We start from the raw sequence: 27,126 nt of genomic DNA on the forward strand, positions 1-27,126 counted from the left end.
CCCCTATTTTCCCTCGGTCTAATGGCGAGATTCCAGGCCGAAGTGCGGGCAACAAACGGTGCTTAACTGGGAAATCTAGTCGTTCAGGGCCGCCAACTTAGAATGATGTTCCTATCAATGTAGTTCTTATATCAGCTTAGGTCTCCAGCGGAATGGAATAGCAGGACGAGGGCTAACCGGCGGACTAACTATAAGAGGTGCATGGCGCACAAACCAGCTAGCGATACCCCTTTCCTTTCCTACCAAGCGAGACCTCAGGATGCTGCTCCTACTTAAACTGCTTACTGTGCTCCTGGTGGATATGCTCGTGGTTACTAGGCGAGCGAGGGTAGTGGCTGGTGGCTTGCTAGTTGCTGGGGCTTGCTCAGATGCTACCTTTGCATTTGTAGGATCCAAAACAACTGCTAGGGGTTATGGATATACTGGTACAAGGTCAACGGGTGTTGGGTCTTTATAAAAGTATTCTAGAAAGGTCCGGCAGGGCTTGCTTGACGTTAGGAAAGCAAGGTCCCGGAGGGGCTTGCACTTCCTAGTGCAAGGAACTGACTGAACCTAAACTACCAAATGCTCATATATAACTAACTACCACCATTTCAGCAGTCACTTACTCATTGTCTTGGTCGGCATTCATTATATACGTAATTACGTCATTCGAGATAGGAACCAGAATAGAAACACCCACCTCCTCTTTTCAATTTACTTATTGGGATCTCAAATAAGTAACTAAAAAAGTCAGTAACGTACCTCTTGGGTTTACTTATTGGGTGGGGGGGCTTATGGTCGAGTAACTAAAGTTCCTCTCCTCTCCTCTCCTCTCCCTCTCCTCTCCCTCTCCTCTCCTTTATGGTCGAGCACCTAAAGGTCCTCTCCTTAGCAGTCGAGCCTGCTTACGCATCCTTAACAGTCGAGCACCTAAAGGTCCTCTCCTCTCCTCTCCCTTATGGTCGAGCACCCTAAAGGGTCCTCTCCTTAACAGTCGAGCCTGCTTACGCATCCTTATCAGTCGAGCCCCCTAAAGGGACGGAGTCACTCACTATTCATATGGTGAGGGTCCTCTCCTCTCCCTCTCCCTTATGGTCGAGTACCTAAAGGTCCTGTTAGTGTCGGTCTTGAGCCCTCCATCAGTGATCAATAACTCTTTGCATATGCATTTATAGGTGTCTCATCAGTGTCAGTTTTGCATCCCACTAGGCATGCCATAACACTGAATGGAGGAGCTGGTCTTTGTTCCCTTCTTGGCTTTGCTGGATCAGGTCATACAACAATGTAATTGAGTCATACTTGTTTTTGTTTTTGTCTTGAGGTCCCATGGTCTTAGGTCTAGGGTTTTGAGTCAAAATCTTTTCAAGGTCATGAGTCATGGTCAGCAAGTGCCCAGCAAGCCGGAAGGAGTTTTGTACATATGTTTCATTATCATTTTCTTTAGCTACAGTTCATTTTATGCCTTGGATTTAAAAACCCTGTTTTTAAGTCCAAGGCCATGTGGAATTTGAAAAAATAAAGAAATTCTCAAAAATTTGTAAAAGTGCCGGCAATAACCCTGGTTCCTTCACTACAGTCCCTCAGGCGGTCAACCTGCAAAAAGAACGGAGGCCAAAGCGCAGTGTTAAATAACACGGGCGCGACCAAACGAAGGGGCGCGACCATTCTGAGGGCGTGCGCGACCAAAAAGTCTGCCCGCCTTGAAACTCTCCCAAACGCTCAAATTCACTCAAATTTTTAAAGCATACTTCACAGCATTTTGCAGGCAGGGCAGCGGTCATCTTGACTTGTTTATTCCACCTTGCTCAATAACACCATGTCAACCACTGAGACTAATGAGCAAGGTGATGACCGGTCTTCTTCTACAGAGGTTGAGACACAGCAGAGGCCTCGTAAGGGTGGCAAAGGTGGTCATCATAGTGGTTACATGTTTGCAAGGCTAAAATGAAAATTCTCCAAAGGAAGCTGTCTGAGGCCCGGAAGAGGAAGAAAAGGACAAACCCACTCCGTATCTTGGCTGAAGCCTCCCTCACTCATCATGGTACTGATCAGCCTTGATCTAGCATCAAAATGTGAAAATTTTGAGAATTTTGGAGCATTTTGGAAATTTTTGGTAAAATTACAGGTTTTGCCCACGGTTTGGTCTCACCCCGGGTGAGACCATTTTGGAGGACTGCTCGGAATTTTGAAAACTTGGCATTTTTGGAAAGGGCATGCAAAAAGAAAAATTACCAATGCTTGGGAGAAGCCTGGTTTTGAGTTTTGAGCCTCCAAAAGCTCAAAATACATCAAAAAAATGACTTTCTGCCCACTTTTTGAGTTGCAGAAAGTGACCTTGGGAGAAATGGTTTTTGAGGGGTCAAATCAACACCAAATTCAGAAATTCCACTTGGGATGGAAAGTATACAGGCCAAGCTTTCCAATGAGCCATCTTGCACCTGATTTGGACCAGTGGAACCCACTCAAAAACAGATGTGAAGGGGCGCGACCAGAACTTCCAAGGGCGCGACCAGAACTTCCAGATTTGCCAGAATTCACATTTTTGGTCAAAAAACACTGTTTTGACTATGGTTGACTATTTTTACTTGTAGATGATGGATAAATGTAATATTTTCATGGAAATTTGGTAGATTTTATCTTTCTTTACCCTTCTAGAAGCTTCCATGATGTACAAAGTGAAAAATTAATGCATGGATGAGTTAGCTAAGTAATAGAGGCAAGTTGTTTGGCTGCCTATTTTCTAGTTCTTAGTTTAGACTTTGTTCAAACTGCTCCTAGAAAGCTGAGCTCGACCCCTAGAGGTGGGGAAAGGAGTTAGATGGTCTAGATGGTCTATATTATGCTCTCTCCTTCTCATTTTGATGGTTGGACTCTTGTGTAAGGAAGCTTTATTGTATATTGTGCATCTATTTCTGCAATTGAAGGCAAGGAAAGCCAGGGTTTTACAGACATCTTTGAGGATTCTTGTGGATCTGATTGTTGATGGTGTGTTCTCTACATGTTCTTGTAAGTTTGTTTATGTGTTTCACATCTCTCTTATGCTTCTAAATTGGACAGATGAAGTGGTAAAGTTTGAACTCATGTTTTGACATGCTCAGCTTTTTAGTTTGTTCAATTTTAATGTTTTCTACTGTCTAGAGAGGATTCGAATTGTGTGTTTGCCCTCTTTAGCTTCTCCTCTATCATCTCTGATCATCCATCTCAGATTAAGACATCAGCACTCATTCCTACCTTGCCCCTTAGATCCCCCTGTGAAAACTGTTCTCAATCCCCGCACCTTGAATTGCACTTCCACCAATTGCCACCAAAACCCCCACAAATCATCAAATCAAACCCCCTATCAATTTACTAGCCTAAAATCTTTATTTTTAATTGGTCAGCCTAAACATATTGAAAGATCTATCAAATCTGACCCGAGAGAGCCTTCTCATACCTCGTAGGGCTAGCTACGAGGTGAAATGGTTTGATGTAGCCTTGATGATTTACCTTTTCAGCCTAGGGTGAAATCTCAAGCGCTAACATATTGGCGACCATACTGGGGAGAACATATTAATCGTTTGCTCATTGTCGTGTTATTTCATAAGTCTTAGACGGAGCCTGAAGTTACGCCAGAAGCCTTCGAAAACGCTCTTGTTTTACATCAGCGCAAGTAGATAAACGCTGCTTCAGTCTATCTCCGTGGGATTTGTGAACATAGCGCTTCATTTGCATTTTACCCCAGTACATATATCAAGTTCAGATCTGATTGTTGATGGTGAACAACGATCAGACACTGGCAAGGCTGAAATCATTCACTTGGCGACTCTAAAATATTTTCGAGATCAGATCCAAAGACTCCACTGGAGGATGATCCCGACCAGCAGAAACATGAAAGGAGAATATGGCAAGATCAGGTACTCAAGTTGGAATTTCATCCAAGATATTTTGTTCTTTGTCGTAAATTATTTCTTCTCTTTTCCCAAGAATGTAACGAAAGCTTTGCAAAGCATATTGTATTTGAGAAGAGATCCCAGGTCTACAGTTGACTCTTTCCCTTTGAAGATTGTGAATACCAAAGATTTGCATGCCTTTGAGCTTGATCAAGATCCTTTTTCCGAATTTTGTAATGATCATCTTCAAATTGATGAGCCCCAAGAGACCAAGATCGATTTTATATCTGCTGTAAATACCCCTATACCTTGTAGAATTCCAGATCGGTATAAGCCTCTTGTTTTACCTTCTTTTCTTCATCCTTTCCCCAAAAATTATGATCTATACTTGCCGAGGTTTGATGATGAATGTAAGAATGTCAACGCTGAGCAACATGTGCAGAATTTTGAGTTATTTCTTGACCTTTTTGAAGTTGATGATGAAGATGTTAGTATGAGGCTTTTTGCTCTTTCTTTGCAAGCTGAAGTTAAGAGTTGGTTCAAAACCCTGCCTGATGCAAGCATCTCAGATTTCCAGCAGTTCGTCAAAGTTTTTCTCGATAGGTGGATGATCGGGCAAAACCTTTCCTTGATTGTAGAAGAGTATAACCAGCTGAAAAGATTGTCAGGGGAGACAGTACAACAGTTTTCGGCCAGATTTAATCAAGTTTATTATTCAATGCCAGCTGATATAAGGCCTACTCCTAGATCTACTCTCTTGCACTATCCTGGTGCCTTTGATCCGGAGATGGAGTTTCAGCTGAGGGAAAAGGATATTGCAACACTTCACGAGATGCAAAATTGTGCAGTAAGTGTAGAAGCGCATCTGCTGATCCGACGGGCAAGGATGAAAGAAGAAGAGATGAAAAGCATAGATCCAGCCGAATCTCTAGAGGTAAAGCTTGACGTTTTGGTAAGTGCAGTGGAGGAGATGATGCAAAGAATCAACACAAGGAATGATTATAATTTTCATGGTTCGCTGATTGAAGAAGAACAAGTTGCTGATCCAAAACATTTTGTTTCCCATCCTAGTTGTCATAGCACTTATAGTGATTGTTTTGTAGATCATCTTGGAGAAGAAAGAACTGTTGATATGACATGTATGCTTGATGACGTGTTTTATACCGATGATTTTCCTCAGTATGATTAGTATGATGATGATTATGTTCTCCAAACAGAAGCTAATCTTGCAGACAAATCAGCAGCTCGTTTGTGGGAGGAAGAAGTTCATTTTCAGCAGCTCGAATACAATGATCAGCCATCATATATCAGCTATGACAGTGACGAGGAAAGTGCAGCAAATTTTGAAGTAAGTGAAGGATCTTTGCCTTTTTGTTTTGATTCATGTCAGTTCATCAGAGACAACTTCCATGCAATCACAAATCCGTTGTTGACCAGTCTTGATTTGGATCCTCTTGAGCGCGATGAAAACTTTGTTCAAGACTTCTCATTTTCAGATTTGCAACCCCCGAAAGCCATTGATTGTCAAATTGCAGATGATTTAATGATTCAAGGTGACTTCGTACCATTCTGTTTTGAATCATTTCAGTTTTTGAAGGATCGATTGCATAGTACATCTTCAAATGAAAAGCCTATAACAAATCAACAGTCACTCAGTCTTAATGTTGAGGATGAAGGTCAGATTATAGATGAAGTTGTGGAAGATGAAATACATGATGTGATGATGCAGGAAGATTCTATACCTTTTTGTTTCGAGGCATTTCAGTTTATAAGGCAGAATTTTCATATTGTCCCTAAAGAACAGAATGAGCAGCATGTAGGAAATCATGTAGTCACATTGGAACCAATAGAAAATGGGTTGCAGCAGTCTTTTCAAGTTTTTCATGATCCAATAGCTGATGTTTTGGATGAGTTTTGCAGTCAAAGTCTTTCTCCATTTACTATGTGTGAGCTTGAAAAATGTGCTGATATGAATTTGATCCGGCAGCCAGTTTCTTCATCATTTTCAGCAGGGGTCTCGTCACAAGGCTCAGATCAAAGTTTGGATGCATGGTATGAGGAAAAGAGAAGTAATCCATTGGATGAGCTAAGTTCCAGTGAGCTTGAATTTCAAGATCCTTATGCAGTGTTTTTGGAGGCGGATAGAGAGTTCATATCATTCAACGGATCTGTTTCTCAGTTGCCATCAGAGTTGCCTTTCAGTAGTTCTCTCTTGTTGCTCATAAACAAACATGTGTGGAGGTTTCAAACAGCAGACGAGATACTTACTTGGTTGCACTGGTTGTTTCATTTCACTTGATCCGCTGATGAATGAAACTGTTAGGGTAGGTTGTGTTGAATAAGCTCCACTTTGAGCATCATTTTCAGTTTGTCGGTTGTGTTTAAGTATCGAGTTAGTTTTTAGTTGAGTCATGAGTCCTTTATGAGTCAATTTTTAGTCTTGTTGTTAAGTTAGTTTGCGTCAGTTTTCAGTCATGCATTTCAGCTTGAGTTTATGACTCCATTGCCCAATGAATAAAGCACTGGTCTGCTCTCCCAAGAGGTCTGAGGTTCTTGGCACCTCCAAGGAGCTGCCATCCCCATTGGAGCCAATGTTAGTGTCGGTCTTGAGCCCTCCATCAGTGATCAATAACTCTTTGCATATGCATTTATAGGTGTCTCATCAGTGTCAGTTTTGCATCCCACTAGGCATGCCATAACACTGAATGGAGGAGCTGGTCTTTGTTCCCTTCTTGGCTTTGCTGGATCAGGTCATACAACAATGTAATTGAGTCATACTTGTTTTTGTTTTTGTCTTGAGGTCCCATGGTCTTAGGTCTAGGGTTTTGAGTCAAAATCTTTTCAAGGTCATGAGTCATGGTCAGCAAGTGCCCAGCAAGCCGGAAGGAGTTTTGTACATATGTTTCATTATCATTTTCTTCAGCTACAGTTCATTTTATGCCTTGGATTTAAAAACCCTGTTTTTAAGTCCAAGGCCATGTGGAATTTGAAAAAATAAAGAAATTCTCAAAAATTTGTAAAAGTGCCGGCAATAACCCTGGTTCCTTCACTACAGTCCCTCAGGCGGTCAACCTGCAAAAAGAACGGAGGCCGAAGCGCAGTGTTAAATAACACGGGCGCGACCAAACGAAGGGGCGCGACCATTCTGAGGGTGTGCGCGACCAAAAAGTCTGCCCGCCTTGAAACTCTCCCAAACGCTCAAATTCACTCAAATTCACTCAAATTTTTAAAGCATACTTCACAACATTTTGCAGGCAGGGCAGCGGTCATCTTGACTTGTTTATTCCACCTTGCTCAATAACACCATGTCAACCACTGAGACTAATGAGCAAGGTGATGACCGGTATTCTTCTACAGAGGTTGAGACACAGCAGAGGCCTCGTAAGGGTGGCAAAGGTGGTCATCATAGTGGTTACATGTTTGCAAGGCTAAAATGAAAATTCTCCAAAGGAAGCTGTCTGAGGCCCGGAAGAGGAAGAAAAGGACAAACCCACTCCGTATCTTGGCTGAAGCCTCCCTCACTCATCATGGTACTGATCAGCCTTGATCTAGCATCAAAATGTGAAAATTTTGAGAATTTTGGAGCATTTTGGAAATTTTTGGTAAAATTACAGGTTTTGCCCATGGTTTGGTCTCACCCCGGGTGAGACCATTTTGGAGGACTGCTCGGAATTTTGAAAACTTGGCATTTTTGGAAAGGGCATGCAAAAAGAAAAATTACCAATGCTTGGGAGAAGCTTGGTTTTGAGTTTTGAGCCTCCAAAAGCTCAAAATACATCAAAACAATGACTTTCTGCCCACTTTTTGAGTTGCAGAAAGTGACCTTGGGAGAAATGGTGTTTGAGGGGTCAAATCAACACCAAATTCAGAAATTCCACTTGGGATGGAAAGTAGACAGGCCAAGCTTTCCAATGAGCCATCTTGCACCTGATTTGGACCAGTGGAACGCACTCAAAAACAGATGTGAAGGGGCGCGACCAGAACTTCCAGGGGCGCGACCAGAACTTCCAGATTTGCCAGAATTCACATTTTTGGTCAAAAAACACTGTTTTGACTATGGTTGACTATTTTTACTTGTAGATGATGGATAAATGTAATATTTTCATGGCAATTTGGTAGATTTTATCTTTCTTTACCCTTCTAGAAGCTTCCATGATGTACAAAGTGAAAAATTAATGCATGGATGAGTTAGCTAAGTAATAGAGGCAAGTTGTTTGGCTGCCTATTTTCTAGTTCTTAGTTTAGACTTTGTTCAAACTGCTCCTAGAAAGCTGAGCTCGACCCCTAGAGGTGGGGAAAGGAGTTAGATGGTCTAGATGGTCTATATTATGCTCTCTCCTTCTCATTTTGATGGTTGGACTCTTGTGTAAGGAAGCTTTATTGTATATTGTGCATCTATTTCTGCAATTGAAGGCAAGGAAAGCCAGGGTTTTACAGACATCTTTGAGGATTCTTGTGGATCTGATTGTTGATGGTGTGTTCTCTACATGTTCTTGTAAGTTTGTTTATGTGTTTCACATCTCTCTTATGCTTCTAAATTGGACAGATGAAGTGGTAAAGTTTGAACTCATGTTTTGACATGCTCAGCTTTTTAGTTTGTTCAATTTTAATGTTTTCTACTGTCTAGAGAGGATTCGAATTGTGTGTTTGCCCTCTTTAGCTTCTCCTCTATCATCTCTGATCATCCATCTCAGATTAAGACATCAGCACTCATTCCTACCTTGCCCCTTAGATCCCCCTGTGAAAACTGTTCTCAATCCCCGCATCTTGAATTGCACTTCCACCAATTGCCACCAAAACCCCCACAAATCATCAAATCAAACCCCCTATCAATTTACTAGCCTAAAATCTTTATTTTTAATTGGTCAGCCTAAACATATTGAAAGATCTATCAAATCTGACCCGAGAGAGCCTTCTCATACCTCGTAGGGCTAGCTACGAGGTGAAATGGTTTGATGTAGCCTTGATGATTTACCTTTTCAGCCTAGGGTGAAATCTCAAGCGCTAACAGGTCCTATGGTCGAGCCCCCTAAAGGGTCCTTAACAGTCGAGCCTGCTTACGCATCCTTAACAGTCGAGCCTGTTTACGCATCCTCTCCCTCTCCCTTATGGTCGAGTACCTAAAGGTCCTATGGTCGAGCACCTAAAGGTCCTTATGGTCGAGCACCTAAAGGTGATGGCGGCCTTAACAGTCGAGCTTGCTTACGCATCCTTATCAGTCGAGCCCCCTAAAGGGTCCTCTCCTTAACAGTCGAGCCTGCTTACGCATCCTGTCCCTCTTGGGTTTACTTATTGGCCCCCCCAAATAAGTAAAAAAAGAGTCGAGTACCTAAAGGTCCTCTCCTTAACAGTCGAGCACCTAAAGGTCCTCTCCTCTCCTCTCCCTTATGGTCGAGCACCCTAAAGGGTCCTCTCCTTAACAGTCGAGCCTGCTTACGCATCCTTATCAGTCGAGCCCCCTAAAGGGATGGAGTCACTCACTATTCATATGGTGAGGGTCCTCTCCTCTCCCTCTCCCTTATGGTCGAGTACCTAAAGGTCCTATGGTCGAGCCCCCTAAAGGGTCCTTAACAGTCGAGCCTGCTTACGCATCCTTAACAGTCGAGCCTGCTTACGCATCCTTGGGGTCGAGTACCTAAAGGTCCTTATCAGTCGAGCCCCGTTGCCGGTCCTCTCCTCTCCTCTCCCTTATGGTCGAGCACCCTAAAGGGTCCTCTCCTTAACAGTCGAGCCTGCTTACGCATCCTTATCAGTCGAGCCCCCTAAAGGGACGGAGTCACTCACTATTCATATGGTGAGGGTCCTCTCCTCTCCCTCTCCCTTATGGTCGAGTACCTAAAGGTCCTATGGTCGAGCCCCCTAAAGGGTCCTTAACAATCGAGCCTGCTTACGCATCCTTAACAGTCGAGCCTGCTTACGCATCCTTAACAGTCGAGCCTGCTTATGCATCCTTATCAGTCGAGCCCCCTAAAGGGTCCTTGTCAGTCGAGTCACTAACGTATTCATTTGACTTATTGGGTGGCCCCTATCAAATAAGTAACTAAAAAAGTCACGTGGAGTAGTCTACGGAGGCTGTAGAATGGCCCCTTTTCCGGCACCGGTCGGAAAATCGTCCGGCTCCGGCGATCGGTAAACTCTCCACCCTCCACCACCATCTCCCCGCTCCGCCACCCTCTTTCTCCGCCACCCTCCCCTGACAGCCCTGACATTCCCTGCATTCTTCCCTGCATTCCCTGACAAAAAAATCAGAATGCAGTTAAACCGCCTGACATCCCTGACCCATCAGCGACGAGCTGGAATTCATGGCGCGCGGGTGACCATTTCGAACCGGCGCGATTCCGCTCTGCAGCTCACTTCCCGCTCTGAATTGACCATTTCGAACCGGCGCGATTCCGCTCTGCAACTCACTTCCGCTCTGAATTGCGATTTCGCTGTGCTGAGGTACCGCTGTGCAGCTCGGAGGCCAGGAACTCTTCAGCGAGCAGGTACCCTTCGCTATCAGAGCCGTGAAATTCACTGTCAACCTCAGCTACTAGCTGCATATTGCTATTTGCTGCATCCTCTGTCTATTTCTTCTTTTAATCGTTTACTCGATGTCCTCCCTTTCCCTGTGGTGGTTGTTTTTATGTTTATACTCTCGGTTCATTTTGCAAGGAGAATCGAGTGATGCGTCAACAAACCTACATCCTCGATCTGCTTGCATGTATACCATATAGAGAATGGCTTCAGGTGCTTGTAGCTATTCCCCATATTGTTCATGCGTAACGAATTGTTTTCCCGCAGTTCGATCTGCAACCCAACTACCACTCATTTTAATTTCGTTCTCATTCTCTTTGTTCAACTGCCCATTGGACCTGTAATGGGCTAGTGATTCCTTAAATCGTTTTATATTGGTTTCAAATTTCTTAACAATGAACAAACAACATGCTATGCTGCGAGTGAGGAACAATCTTCTTACCCATACATGAACTCGGTGTGTAGTCCATTTCAGGCACTAATTTATCTGTTTGCTTAATCTTAAGTATTTCACGATGAACAACATGCAGTAGCTTAGAGAAACCCAACATCTTGTGTTTATGGTTAACTTTTATATAGTATGCTTGCTTTATTTTCTATTAGAAACACAATTATGGAAATGAAACGTAGATCACAAGGATCAAGTTCTTTGAGGGTTCCCTTACCCTAATGGGTACATTGTCCTAGCAGTATTGAGCCCCTAACTGCCAAAAAAGAGCTATAACAGAAATTGAATTCTCCTCAAGCTTGATGCCTCCTCTGCACCTACAAAGGTTTTTATAGTGGGAATACAAAGATAATATTCACAAAATTACCTTACATAACCTTCGTTGCAAGAGTCCCCAATTGACTACACCAATAAACCCTTGGAATGAAAGAATTGCAAATTATGCAATGAAAATAATGTTGAAGATGACAGATACACACTCCTGCAATGCATATGATTTACAGAACAAAGAAAGATAGCTAAAAACAGTACACATGATGGCATTCATTTCCAGCAGATTACTTCATTGGATTACAAAATTTAATAATAACTGAGTTGATAGATCAGAATGACTGCTAAAGTTTACTGTATTTTGCTCTGATAGAACTTACAGGGTATGAATGGACTATATGGGGAGAAAATTATTTGTCAGGAATGATGTGAACCGTCACATTTGGGGATGGTGTTAGCAGGTTCCCCTTTCCCAGCCAAAAACCTACTTTAGCTTGGATCAGGGTGACAAAGTGGTAATCCACCAGCGAGTGGGTTCATATTCCCCAGCCAAAAACCCAGCCAATAACTAACCTGCATAAATTTTAATTTTTAATATGCAGTTCTAACTTCTAAGTAATTAGTGGGATAATAACTACCTCTGTAATTAGTGGGATATTAACTACCTCTGTAATTAGTGGGATAATAACTATCTCTGTAATTTTGGGAAGCATCTGACTAGATTGAGGGTAGTCAATGAAGATGATACTCTGAAGATCTAAGATAGGAAGACTTCTGAAGATCTTGCAAAGGAGGAGCACCAAAAGAATATAAAAGCTGCTTGAAATCAGTGAAGCTGTCAGGGCTGGAGTAGTCCAGCTCAGATAAAGGATGGATTTGATCTAGAGGGAGCATTTTAATACACAAAGTCCTGTTGCCCTGTGTCAAAATTCAACATGCTTGGGGAAGAGTACCTAGATTATAAGATCATAATAGACAATCACACTGTAATGGCAAGGAAATCTAAGGTAATTCATTGCATGGTTTTGGTCATATTCCAGTTTGCATGAAGAGTAGTAGTGAAAATCTTATATTTAAATGCAGAAGTTGCACCTTATATGTGATTATTAGCATTTTACTTGGGGAATTTAGAAGAAGAATTCTAGGATGGTACTAGAGCTAGTTTACCAGAAATAAACAATTGGAATTACTCTATGCTAAATTTTTAAAGAGAAATTTCTTTAACGAGTGTGCGAGATAGAGTAAATGACGCTTTCTTTCTTTCATGGTTAAAAGTGTCTTGTATAACAACTTTATGAAGGAATGGAATCCAAGATTTAAACAATTTGAGAAAACTTTGGTGGTCTAAACTGGGACCAAATTAGCAAAAATAATAATTAAAATGGGAAAATATTCGAGCCTGCATTGCCAGTTGCTCTAGAAACACCAGATGAAGTCAATAGCAGGTCCAGGACAGGAAAATAAGCATGATTTGGAAACTTATGTCTATTTTCTTCCTGATATGATTTAAATTCATAATGCCAGATCAATTAGACATTGCCTGAAGAAAATGAATAACTTATATCAGCTTCATTTTAATTGCCAGGTAGAAAAATGGAAACTTCAAAAAAATAGAGTGATCTTCAAATACAAAATATTTTTCAGACCTTTGCACAAAGCATTGGTGCAAAACATGTAAGGGTACACCCCTTGAGATTTGTCAATAAGGAAACTTGGAAATGCTATATGCATTCAAAAATATATGAACCCACAAGTTAAACAAGTACAAATCAGACAATGCAATTTCAAAGTGGGAAGCAATCTGGAGAAAACTGTTGAAATTTGAATAGACTGCTTCCCCTCCCACTGTGCCACCCCCATCCCAAGCACAGTTTAAAGAAATACAATTGACAAAAGAAATACTGTAGAGAAAAAATATTGCCAGTACTAATTTTTTAAAGCAGACCAGCACATAAATATTCATAATTAATTGGCAAAATATGTCCACCAGGCTGTGGTCTAGTCACAAGTTGGAGCACTTGCTGTAATGATGGCCCAGGTTCAAATATCAAGTTTGAAGGGCATGCCCCTGTCTGGTTTTATTTCAAGACTAGTTGGAGGAAGAAATTGACAGACCATCAACACCACATAGTCACAGTAAACATTTCAGTCAAAAAAATTGACATAATATTTTGGCATCTTCATGGGAAAATGAAGCTTATTAAACAAGGTGTCTGGCATGCAGTAATCCAAATATATTATCAAAATCTGGTTGAGTTGAGCAATGGAATCTTATGTGTACCTTTATTTTGACACACTGGGATACCCCAGTTGTTACTAAGTATATGATGTGTCTTCTCTTTATAATACTTAATAATTTCTGCGGGATGCTTCAGAGTTAGGTAAGCAGAAAACACGGTTTTGTAACTAAATCTTTGCATCTGTTCATGTTGTCAAAGGAATCTTTCCTTTAAGGAATGCCTTGTTGAAAATGAATGAGGCAAAAAGCAACATCTTAAAGGAAATGCTTGCATCCCAAATTTTTTGCATCCTTTTGTGCTATTTATTTTTGTCATCATTGAGTGATTGATATTTTAGACCTCAAAAAAAGCATAAAAGAGGTTTTATATTTATATATATGTTGAATAACTTGCTAAGATCGAAATTTTGGTTTTGATGTCCTTGCATATTGTTTGACCAGATTAGTTCAAAATGGGCAAGCGAAAGAAATGGCAATATATCATGGATCTTGAGGTGCAAGACCTCAAAGGAAAAATGACTTTCTCTAATAAAGACTTGGTTTGGACAGAAATAAATACAAAAAACAATGGTATTGATCGTGTTGCTGTAATCCCATTACGACGAGTTGCTGACTTTATAAAAGGAGAGGAAGAAAATCCTATTGCTCCATGTAAATTCGTACGAAAAACAAAGGGTAAACCAAAAGAAAGATCTACTGCTGCATTGCAATATGATATGTGAGTATTTAAAATATATATTGTTTAGATCTTTTGAAACCACGGTTATCTTTCTTTGTATGTACTAACAATTTAAATTTTTGGTTTAGCTATTATTGTTCATTTGGCCCAGAGGACAAAAGAGGAAATCTTTCAACTAAACGAAGGACTTCATTTGTGCAGAAAAGGGGTTGCCAATGCCACTTTATTGTGAAAGTTATGCATGAAATTCCTGATAGAGCAATATTAACTGTCAATATGTATGAACATGTAGATGGGGAAGGTTGGGCTTGTCATGGTCAATGTGACACTTCAGGTGAGACCAGGGCCTTGCTTAGGCCAAGGCTTTCGAGGGACATTGTTGCATATGTAGAGAGTTGTTTCTTTTTGGGAGTGCCTATTGATGTAGTGTATAGAACCCACATTAAGAGACATGTTGACATCGATGTGGCAACTCGAGATAGAGATTTCTTCTTATGCAGGAAAGATATTGTAAACATTTATAATAGGTTGGCGAAGGGAAATTATCAACTTCACAAAAAGGATGAAATGAGTGTAAACCTTTTGTATCAAAAGCATCGGGAAGATTTTTTCTTTTACCAAAAGCCCAATGGTGTGGAGGTCCCTTTTATAATAGGGATTCAAACAAAGTGGATGTTGGAGACAATGGTCAAGCTATCGCACAATAGCTTAATAGCCATGGATTCAACATTTAACACAAACAAATATGGGGTAAGTCAGATGCCAATGATTTATTGAATATATTTATTTAAGTTGTATCCATTCAAAATGATTAATAACTTGTATTTGAATTTATGTAATGTTGAAAATGACAGTATCAGTTGTATACACTCGTGGCATTTGATGAACAACAAAGCGGGGTGCCTGTTGCATGGGTCATGGCATCACGAAACACATCAAATGATATTGCAATATGGCTGGAGCAGCTCATGCGCAAGTGTTTCCAAACCCGTCCTGATTGGAAAGTTAATGCTTTCATGGTTGATGATGCACTGGCTGAAATCAGTGCCTTGAGGTAACTTTAACATTGTCATGATATAACCAAACTTGCATTTTTTCTAAAAATATCACACTAAAATGCATTGAATATGGCAGGAGGATCACAGGTTGTGATGTGATCTTATGCGTTTGGCATGTACGGAGGGCTTGGTTGAAAAATGTCAATCGATTGGCCACTAGTTCCATAAAAGCCAAAGAGATGTTCAGTGAGTTAGGTTTCATCATGAAACACACTCTCAATTATGAAGTGGAAGATGCAATCAATCAATTTTTTATCAAGTTTGCAGATGAAGAGAAGTTCTTAGACTATTTCAACAAGAATTGGGTCACTGGAGATAAGATTCGTAAGTAAACATTTTTTTCATATTATATGTATTTTTTTCTTTTATAAAGGTGATAGAGTGAGACTGACATCGTTCTATTTGCAATTAGTTATGTGGGTGAAAGGTTGTCAGGAGTTTCCTCATGCAAATCAGGAGACCAATAATGTTGTTGAGTCATACCATTGTTACCTAAAAACAACATTTCTATCTGATAGAAGGAAAAAATGTGCCCGGAGGATGGATTGGTTATTGCATATGCTACTAACAACAGTTGAACCTTGTTATCGGTTCAAGGAAATCTTAAAAGAAGAAGGATTCCTAAACAACTACAAGAGAGAAAAGCAGCTAGAATCATCAGTGGAACGAGCAAGAAAAATTATGGATACTGATTGTTGTCCTCATGAGAACATAACACGTGCTTATTGGGTGAGAAGTCAGACAGATCGAGATAAAAAATACCTTGTCACCTGGTATCATAAGGATTTTATAACGTGTGAATGTCCATGGTCTATCCGTGGAAACATTTGCAAGCATGCCATAAAGGTTAATTGGTTGTATTTCCAATCGGATAATTCAAATCCATTGCTTCATCAGCATGCAGAGGATAACATATGCAATGACCCACCTGATATCAATATAGAGCCTCAAAACCATGATGAAGATGTCGATGCTACTCTTATGGCCACAAATGTTGTTGACGCAGATGCCGAGGCACTTCATTTGGCAAGGGAGGAGTTGTTTAGCTATACCCATCTCATTTTAGATAACCCTCCTACTACTTTGGCAAAGACAATCCAATTGACTGATATGCTTAAAAAAATGTTGGATGAAGCCAATAATTTTCACATTACTGATTTTGACTTCACACCTGGATTGGAATCTCTTGATCCATCTTTGAAGAGGAAGAAGAGTTTCCTTAGCCCCACAAAGAAAAGAAGAAGCAGCAAAAAAAACAATGGTTTGGAAATTGATTTAAATGTTGATCCATCAGAATATGAACCATTTGACTTTCGATACCTCAATAAGCGAGGACGTCATCGATCAAATAATGCCGTCTCTATGGTTCCAGGTTAGTTTCATGTGTTGAATAGAGTCATGATTTTAGATTTAAGTATTTAATCATCACTATTCTTTAACATGTGATATGTTTATTTTTACAGCAATGCAACAATCCCCAACCATGGCGATAACCCAAGACCAAAGGGAGATGCAAGACCATCCAACCTTACTTTCCATGCCAGGTACATTTGACACTCTTTCATTGTGTGTGAACATATACCTTGATGCTCTAGAAAATTTCTTTGCGATAACGTTTGACATTTTTCTAGGTAACTATAGAATAAGTGGAGAAGCATCATCTTCAACCATGACTGATCATCTACAGAAGGACTTCAACTCTAGTGGGAATCAATGAGGTATGCACAAATAATAGATAAGCTAGGTTATTATGGCGTCGTCAGGTGGCCCTTTATCATATGATAAGTATATTTATGTTTTTCCATTGTTATGTTGTTATAAAAATACCTTTTTCATAATCTGTTCTCTGAAAGTTCATGAAACTTTGTGTTTTGACATGGAATGTTGTGTTGTTTCAGAAGGCTCTAGGTACATTGAGAACATGGGTGCCTGCAAAATTTGAGGAAAGTTTGAGCCTTCATCAGTGCAATATTAAAAATATGGGTGCCTGATGAGCACCGAGGAATGTTTGAGCTCTCATCAATGCAAAAGTAAAAGTTCAATTATATGCCACTACTCTCCTGAAGTTTCATGAAATTTTGAACTTTGACATGGAATGTCAAGTTAATTCACATGGCTCTGTAATTGTTCAACAAATTCAATTGTCGGTTCTTTTTATTGCAATGTTTCTGTATTTTCTCACGTAATTGGTCTAATACTGCAGACTAAGCTGTAACAATGTTGTATACACACCACAATTTGGGAATGAATTAGTGTTTTAGACATCAATCTAAATTGTTCTTCAAATATATTCTCAAATGTTAGATTTGTTATATGATCAAAACAAATCTGATTTTATTTATGGTGTTCATATTTAAGAAAGAAGCTCTTAGGTTTATAGCATCTTGATGTGCAGTTTTCTGAACCTGTTGCTTTTGAACCAAGTCAACATGAAACTTGCATTCTTAGTTATTCTAATGCTTCAATTATGAGCTCTGTTACCAATTGTCATTGTTGTCATGGCCCTGGAAAGAGTTACTATACTGTCAGCTGAATTTGACATTGTCCAATCTGAGTCATCACAAAGTAGGGTTATTGTCAACATCCCAAGTATACTGTAGTCATTGCACCATGATGAGAAGCATGATCAAGATTACTGTTTGGTCATATGATATTCAATAACCCAAATATATATATATGTAAAGAAAATTGAGATAAAATAGATAACAGTCAGGATGACAATTATGTCTTATTCTGAGCACTAGGTGTCATCAATATGCATATATTGTATGCAAACATAACTTCAGCTGCTAATATTATGCGAAGCAGTTCCACAATCTTTTACACTGTAATGTATATAAGCCCTTTATCAAGTCATATTGTAACTTGCATAAGGGCTCGGTTCAGATACATATATACAACCTTAGCCTCGATTCAGGCATGTCCTGTAGCTCAAACAAAGTCTCGGCTTGTAGTCTTGCTTCTTCAGAAAACATGCTTTGTTGTAACCATAATGGTACTCTGAATTGTGATCCCACAGAGCACTGAACTTGATCATCCTTTGCACTAGCCTTAACAAGATCCAAACTAGAATATACATTGAACTGGGTCAAGTGCCAAGATCATGATTGAACTAAATATGATTAGAACTGAGTTTTCCACTACACCCAGTTGGAGATCGAACTAGTCTTCATGTATCCAAACAATAGCTTCATTATAATCTTCCTCAACAGAGGTCCGAATTATGATGAGATAATAATCTCCTCTGAACTGTGCCAAGAAAATCTTCAAAACAATCTCAGAGAAATCTGAATTATGTTAAGGGTGTCTTCCTTACTGTAGAAAGGTAGATCTCTGAATTCTGGCTTCATAGAATCACCACCAAGCCATAGAAAACATAGGTGTATATTTATAGTGATTTATGTCAAGGGACATGTCCCTTCGGAGGAGGGAGTCAACATTAGGCCGACCTATTAAATTCAAATTCCAATTTTCATTTAATTCATTTTCCCTCCAATAGGTTGATCAAGCCAACTTGACATTAATTTAATTTTCTTTTGTCCAATACTAATTCTTTGATCCATTTTGTTCCATTATAGAAGCTTGATCAAATGGGCTGGGGAATCTTTCTCTAGCTGCCCAACTTTAACGGGATCTCTCAGTTAAGAGATCAACTTAAAGCCATTGGAGGAAATATTGACGAATCAGAACTTGTGACTGTGACTCTTAATGAGTTTCTAGATCTTGGGAATCATTTGTATCAAGCATTTGTGGCAGATTGGAAATTCCAAAGTTTGATCAACTATTTGACTGCCTGTACTCAAGAGGAGTCTAGGCTAATATGAAAAGGGAAATTTCAGAAACTTCAAGATGATGAGTCCCAAGCACTTGCAACTCATACAAAGAATGGTAGAGGAAGAAGAAATTTGGAAAATTTCAGAAAAGGAATATAGGTAGAAGAGTTGCTCCTGTTCTATGAGCTAAACCACTAACTTGACACTGCTTCATTGTGCACTATGACATTTTTATCTAACCTATTCGGAAAATGAGGAACTGATGTGATTCATCTTAATGCAAAAGCTTATAAGATTCGACAAACCCCTGTTCAGCATTGAAATTGATGATAGCATTACAGCGATATCAAAGTCCTTCAATATTCTGAGAGTGGTCAAATTACAGTCCACTCAGTAAGCTTATTTAGCACTTACATAAGCATTAATCCAATATATCTACAGAGATTTGATGATTATACAAGTTGGCATACTTGCTTAAGGGTGATGTACCCTAAATGAAGTAAGAAAATTCTATCCGACTGTAAAATTTGTGTGAATTCTGCAAGTGATTGGCAAGGTGGTTGGAAATGACTGAGAAGCAGTGCCCAGGATTTACCATGCCAAGTTGTTTCTTTTCCTATTAACCTTGTAACCCAAACTGCTCATGAGTTTATCCATACACTTGATTTTTAGCATGCATATTGTATTGAATAACATGTTATATATGATGGTCACTTCATACTAGTTCTGTCTCAGCCATTGCAGGGAATATTGGCCCTACCTACTGTCGAGGAACAACCCACAATCCAATCATTGGATCAACTCCCAAAGATGATTACATTACCAGTAGAGGATGGAAATGTATTGCAGCCATTGCAAGGAATATTGGCCCTACCTGCTGTCGAGGGAGAACCCAGTATCAAATCATTGGATGAACTCCCAGAGATGCTTACATTACCAGTAGAGGATGGAACTGTATTACAGATTAACAAACCTATGTATGCAGAAATTTATCACAAGAAATCTATGCCTTGTGAAGTGCTGTAGCTAGGAAATTGATATTTTTGACATATTTGTTTATATACCCATGGTAGCCTACATGTTTTATAGTAGAAATTGCTATCCAATGGTACTTTTACATATTCACTGCAATGGTCATCATTTGACATTTAAAACTCCATATGTATATGCGTATATATATAATGGATGCTTGGTTTTTTCAATTATGTTTACAGTTTCAAGTGATGTAAAGAGGCCAATAATCACTGAATCAAATAATATTATTTAAAATATAAACCTGAGGGAAAAGTGCACACTTGTGAGTCGAGACCTTAGTCAGCCCAGGGACCCCAAATTTGGCCTTATGTGTTCTCAAGTATTTGCTTTAAAAATATCAAAATTAAAATATTCTACAAATTAAGTCTTGAAACTAGACCAGAACATAGAAAACAGTTGCTGGCCACCATAAGCAAGTAACCAGAAGGGTAATTCATCACACAAGCACAACAAACCTCTAAGCAATCAACTAGATACTCATTATAGTGAAAAATAAATCAGTATGTTGATGTAAGGTTTAGTTTCATTAAGTTATTGATTCAAATCTTATGAAAAGAAGTAGAGCCTTAAGTATGTAAATTATTTATTTGTGGAGATGTCAATTGGGGTATCTCTAGCTGTTGGATGGAATGACCACTGTCTTTCTAACTCAGGATTTATTTTCCCTACCCAAGTTCAAATCTGAGCTAGTGACATCATAATGAACTATAATATCTTGCTAAATATTCTTGTATTAGCTTCTAGCTTTGACATAACTTGATCCTGCAACTTCACTCTAATCTTTCCAGTGGTAGCCTACATGTTTTATATTTGCCATAATGGTTTCCTTTCTTATGGTGTGTTTCCTCCGAGTAACAAGGATCAATCCATTAACACAATCTTCCTATGAAATTATCTTATCATATTCTTATTTTTTCTTATATATTCAATGGATCTTCATATTGTCGAAGATAATTGCAGATCAAATTTCTGAAGACCGTGTTAAAAATTTAAATATAGTGTGTTTCTAGACTTAAATTGCATATAAACACATCATAATTCTTAAAATTAAGCATTGTATGTTCTGATGAAATGAATAGTCAGTGTAAAATAATCGGGTTGGAAGACTTTGGAAATCTTGTTTTCTATCACAATAAGGAGTAATACTAATTGGGGTATCTCTAGCTGTTGGATGGAATGACCACTGTCTTTCTAACTCAGGATTTATTTTCCCTACCCAAGTTCAAATCTGAGCTAGTGACATCATAATGAACTATAATATCTTGCTAAATATTCTTGTATTAGCTTCTAGCTTTGACATAACTTGATCCTGCAACTTCACTCTAATCTTTCCAGTGAAAAAAACAGCTCTTCCCCCCTCATTCAAGCAAATTGGAAGTAAATCCCTTTTATGCAATTGGCTTAGTAAATCCCTAATTCACTTCTAGAAAAGTGCGCCCAAGGTGCTTTCAGAAGTTTCCTAGAATAGAGAGCCTCACTCCTAGACTAATGCACACTAGTCTAAAACTAGTTACCTCATCTACCATGCACTTTTCCTATAAATTGATAACAACAATTAAAGGATAGAAACAGTGCCTAAAACAAGGATGTCTATATTTTCACTATAAGAGATGAGACAAATTGAAGAGGGAGCATGCATAAACCTCATTGACATACCATTCAAGATTTCCCACCCTAAGTAGACAACTATCTATTATCTATTGGATGAGGAGGACACATACGTAAAGAAACCTTTCATCACTGATCAACAACCAACTAACAAATCACATAGCATATCAATATCTTTCCAGAAACAAAGATCTGAGAAGGTGTTTGGGAGGATCAGACAACATCATAATTTATTGATGATAATCAGAAAATCATGAACCAGTTACTTTTGTCAAAATACAGTTGTCCATGTACATGGAATATATTACATTTGTCCATAAATTTGTCTCCCATACAAAAAACTGTAATGATTGCATGTTGGGGAAAAATAAAATATTAATAGGTTCTTCTTTAGTGAAAGAACCATGCTATGATAGACCCCAGAAAAATGATAACAACAACCCATTCACACAATGGGGATTTATATTGATGGTGATCAATGATTTCTGTTGCAGTGGATGGTGATCCTATGTCATATTTGGCATCTACATATGTTCTTAAAAATGCTCTGGACATTATATCAGTGGACATCTTTTCAATATCTGCAGAGTGATTGATGGTAAAATGTTGAAATTGACAACTCCAATTTATTGCTTCCTTATGAAGAGGTTTTAAATTGTCCTTCCGAACCCGATAGATGCCTTTCATCTGATTACATATCAACTTCGAGTTGGTGAAGACTTCAATATCATTGACATCATGTTGTTTTGCCTCTTTTAACCCTTCAACAAGGGCAATGTAATATGCCTCATTGTTTGTCGTCATTCCAGGCACTTCTCTCTTTCCATGAAATAAATGATTTGTTGCCATATTGTAAAGGACGAATTTAATAACTGCTCGACCTGGATTTGGAAAGCAAGACACTTCAATGCATAAATGCCACTTTTGCACCATTTTTTACACTTCAAAAACCTGAAAAACAAATAACAATAAATTCATGTTAAACAAGTAGACAATTATCTATTTCCTAATACTCAACATGTTTTTCAATCATATATAATTAAAAAAAGCAGATAATTTGTGTTCATTTACACTGCATCACTTTTAATACTGGCAACTATTCTGCAAAAAACACATTTAGCAATCACCACTCTATATAGATGAAATGCTCATTATAGGACCCAAATACATCTATGAGTTTTAAAATAAATGATACTCAAGGAAGTGAATATTGTATGCAGTTCCCTTATTTTTGGATGTGTGAATAGGAATAATTATGATCATAGACTAATTCACATCATTCTTTGGTGTGTCTGTTGATAGTAAGAACAGATTCCCTTATTTTGGGATGTGTGAATAGATTAATTCAGATCACAGTGAACATATTGCTTCATTATTCTCAAACATTTCTGTATATTAGTCCCCTCACAAAGGTACCATTACACTAAGGTTGGAGAATTATAGTGTATTATGGTGTGTCATAAATACCATCCTATACAGCATCATCATTTTCCAACATTCTTATTTTTGAACCCTTGAGGCTTCTTATAAAATTGTTTTGCCCATTACCCTGTTTCAATGGTTGGAAGCTTTATTAATTCAGTTTCTTTGTGCCCAGTATTTGATAGCAGAGAGTTTCAATTTCTATGTGTTTCTATGAATTTAATGGAGAAGGATTGTTAGACCAGATTAGTTAGGTTGAGTGGCCTGTATAGAGGTGATCGTAGAGAAGTTGCACTCAAAATTGCATTGAACACAAAAACTAAAACTCAAAGCCCTGATTGGCATACTGAACAGCAAAGGTACATATTATTATTCCATTGCACACTAACTGTTGTGCAAGCTACACTGAAGACAGAGATCATATTTTCACCTAACGATTGAAAGTGCACTAACATGCCTGCAAGTTTCAAAAGATTTGGAAGGAATTACTATTTCGCTGATGCTGCAGATGCTACCTCATCCTCTCTATGGCATCAGGGATAGAAAAACGCTGACAGTCCAAGTCTGCAAGGGGATAAGGGCTCTAAGGTGGAATTCCTATATTTAGAGACTACAACAGAGTTCCATCAGGTTAAGAGATAAAGAGGATACGTTAATCTGGTCCAAAACAGTGTTCAGGGTGATACACGGATGTTGGAACACTTGGGACAAAAATCTATGTTTCCTATGGGAGGTCTGGGTGGGTATTTATGATGGTGGAAATGTATTAAATTTCCATGGAAGAATCATCTTTTCATGTGACTAGCCCTTGTGAATAAGAACCTGACTTGGGGGGTCTTGAAAAAACGAACTTGGCATGGCCCTAATAGACGCACTCTGAGTAAAACTGAAGATGAAAGTTGAGTCTGAAACCATCAGCCATTTGCTTATTCACTGTCCCTTCTCAAGAGAAGTACAGGCCGATTCTTTGACTCTGAACAGAGGTCTAGGTCACTGGCAAGGGAAGGACTGAATTCATGATAACTGGTATGGGCACTGTGGCACTCGCCATTATAAGGAGACAAAAATTTCTTATGGCATAATGATGACCTGGTTGTATATAGGAGTATTAATGCAGCAGAGCAAATTTAGGATCAACAAATATAGTCTACTTGTCTGTTTTTGAGTTGAGTAATATATATAACAGCATATTGCTAATGTTTGACAAAGCAACATACCAAGTTGGTGAGATTGGAACTAGGTTCCACACATGCACATGCATTGGCCCACAAGTAAACTAACCAGAAAGAAGAGTGACCCCTTCAACATGTACAAGGCAAACCTACACATGCACATGGAAACCAGTAAAAAGAAAAAAAGCAGTCCACTAAACATGCATAAGACATATGTAGTAATTTGGACATATGTAGTCCACTATAAATGTGAAGAGGAACCCAAGAGTTGCCATGTCCACAACTCTGCAGCTGAGAGGGAGAGGGATTATCAGAGTGAATGCTCAACGGAGGCTGTTATAGACATTTTTGTGCCTCGCGTCAAGGAGCATGGAATGTCAATAATTACAGGGATCCTCAGTCCCTAAACATGTTGTTCTTACCCCTAAAAGAACAAGGTCATCAAACAACAGCACTTCCAATCAGTTCTCCACTTGAAAACACTTCAAAACAGGCTTATTTTGGATCATGTCAGCTGCTTAACTGAGCATCTGCGCTGTATTGCAACTGTCCCACTCTGTACCTGCGCTGGAAGTCAAAAACAATGAAGGCTACCTGCGCTGGGCGAGATTGGGCAAGTGGCACAGTCATCCTGCAAGGTGTCAATTGCCCAGGAAGCTTCCAAAATGACACTTGGTTCATGAGATTCGCCCTGTGATGAGTAAGAGGTACTTGATCACCATGTGTAAGCAAGGATCTCCAAGTGGACACAGGAACTGAAGATTAACTGAAGATGGAGAGGACACTAGTCAGCCATATGCCAGCCTCCAGCTGACTCATCCTTTCCTCTTCCCTCCTATATATAGAGCTCTTCTATGAGGTCTAGGGGGGCTGGAATTTTGTATAAGCAAGGAGGTGCTGTTGGTATACTGCCAGGATTATTGGGTGATTGTTTTACTAGAGGTGAAGAGGAGAGTTCTTGCTGCCGAGGAGGTGCTGCTGGATTGGATCCAACATTATTGGTTGTAACTTCCTCTGGAACCCTGTTACTTTCTATCAATAAAGTTTGCATGTTCTCCTATATACTTGTTTTACATAGATGCTTTGTGTTTACATGTATATTTGATGCACCCTAATCCATGCTTCAGTTATGAGTACATGTATCTTGTAGTTCGCTCTCTTGTTTTGTGCAGGATCTGTATGTAGCTGGATCGGCTAGGAGAGCAAAGAGCTGGGAGCAGGATACAAAGAGAGAAGGACAAGGATCGACTAAGCGCAAGACACCAGGTTGGTTGACCTTCTTACTATTCTCTCTGTACTTTCATAAAGTGGAACATGAAAACTTTATCATTCAGTTGTTGCTAAAGACTGTCACCTTTAGAAGGGTTAGTGTCATCCGCATCGGATACTTTTCCCCACAACAAACTGGCGACTCCGCTGGGGAGCCTAGTATCTTGTTGTTGTTTGTAGTATTTTGCTATTCATTTCTTGAAGAAAAGAGTACCAAATCGAAAAGCTTTTGACTATATCAAAAGCGAAGTAGAGGGACTGCTACTCTTGCTCCTTTGCTGAGCAAATTCAAGATTTAAAGAGCTAATCTACAGATGAATCTTTACTCTTTGTGATAGATCTTTATCCTCTTGATCATCCCTTAGCCTGTACTTGACCTATAGCTTTTTATTTCAGCAAATACAATGCATTTTTGAGCTTTTTATGACCCGGAATTCTTAGCAGACGTAACTCTCGTGAGTCAGTGCAGGCTGTACACAGGCAGCCTGCATTACAGCGCAGGTGCTCCCTTCGGGAACTGCGCTGAGAGTGAGATTGGCAGACTAGAACCTGCGCTGGTCCAGTTAGCCCTTGTCTTGCTCAGTCTTCCTATTGTGTCTTGGCCCTGTTTGCACTTGTTTTTGGCTGATTGCTTGCTGGTTATTGTACTTGCTGTAAGCCACTTCTCCTTGACTTTATTCCGCCTCAGTTGTGTGATGAAATTGTAAACGTTCTTTCAGTATTTCTTGTTTCAGTTACAATTTCCCATTGTGAAAAGCGAACCTAGTAGCTGTGGCCTCTTAGATCCTGAGCTGTAAAAGTATCTTTGCGATCTTATGAGTTAGTGTTATTACTGTTCATGGCTGTTTGAGTTGGTTTGTTTTTCGCTTTATGGTTTGAATTCATACATTTTTAGTGTAAAACAAGTACCTGTAAAGCGTCTTTTCATTTAGACAATACTTGTTTGTTTACACTTCAAATTGAATTCGAAAGTCATACAACAGTTTTCCTTTTGTTAGCATCAACATTAAAGGAAAAGAAAAGAAATACATGCATCTTGCATTTGCATTTTTGATAAGTTTGGGTGTCTGATCTAGGAGAAAGTGCATTAGTTTGTGCTTTGTGCTCTGTGTGGAAAGATGTTGTTTTTCTCTCCCTTCAGTAGCTAGGATTTTCAAAGCTAAAAAGATTGTGAAAGCTTGCTTATCATTTTAGCTGCATTTAGGAATTTGTACCAATACATCTCGTGGTGATCCTGAAAGACAAACTGATAAACAAGATCAACTTAAAATATATTGAATGAATCTAACAACGCATTGTAACATAACGCTCACAATAGAGGTCTAGGTAGAGACGTGTTCCGGCGTCGTTAAACGTAGTGACTGTCGATCTCTACGAAGGTGGGTGATTCCTCCTGAGGGACGATAACACTAATACGGATTTGAGCTCCCGCGTACCGTCGCGTATATTGGGAGACCCCTATAGGCAATTATCCTTTATCCTTAGGAAGCCGTGTCGACCGCCCTACTGATCGCGATGCAGTGAACACAGCATTCACGAAGATCGACCACCCGTACCGTAAAACGTATTCTGTGGTTTCGCGAAAGGTTTGGCACACCCTCTGCCTAGATCTCCAGAGCAGTTTCTTTTGGCTCTTTTCAAACTCTATAACTGAAAAGGTCCAACTGAGCATTTGTCACTTCGGGCTCGTTAATACATCGAAGGCGACTAGAGTCATCTTTAGCTTTTTCTCGACTCTTAAAACATGAAAAAGCAAAGTTGTGTCTAAAAGCGTCTAATAAAATTC

At 39.4% G+C, this 27,126-nt stretch overlaps 1 protein-coding gene and 1 long non-coding RNA gene across 2 annotated transcripts in view; both read left to right on the top strand.

The window, feature by feature from the left end:
• Window positions 1–27,126, top strand: part of LOC149142161 (ras-related protein RIC1-like) — a 227,874-nt gene that overhangs the window by 187,537 nt on the left and 13,211 nt on the right. The gene's annotated exons all lie outside the window — the stretch shown is intronic.
• LOC149142162 (uncharacterized) lies at window positions 16,511–17,286 on the top strand. Its single transcript, XR_016265286.1, has 3 exons — window positions 16,511–16,605; window positions 16,693–16,779; window positions 16,960–17,286. It is a non-coding gene; the product is annotated as an uncharacterized LOC149142162 (long non-coding RNA).

This window comes from Pinus tabuliformis, chromosome X (genome assembly GCF_031772625.1).
Source record: "Pinus tabuliformis cultivar Carrire ecotype Pingquan chromosome X, CPIR1, whole genome shotgun sequence".
In the NCBI taxonomy this organism is placed as follows: domain Eukaryota; kingdom Viridiplantae; phylum Streptophyta; class Pinopsida; order Pinales; family Pinaceae; genus Pinus; species Pinus tabuliformis.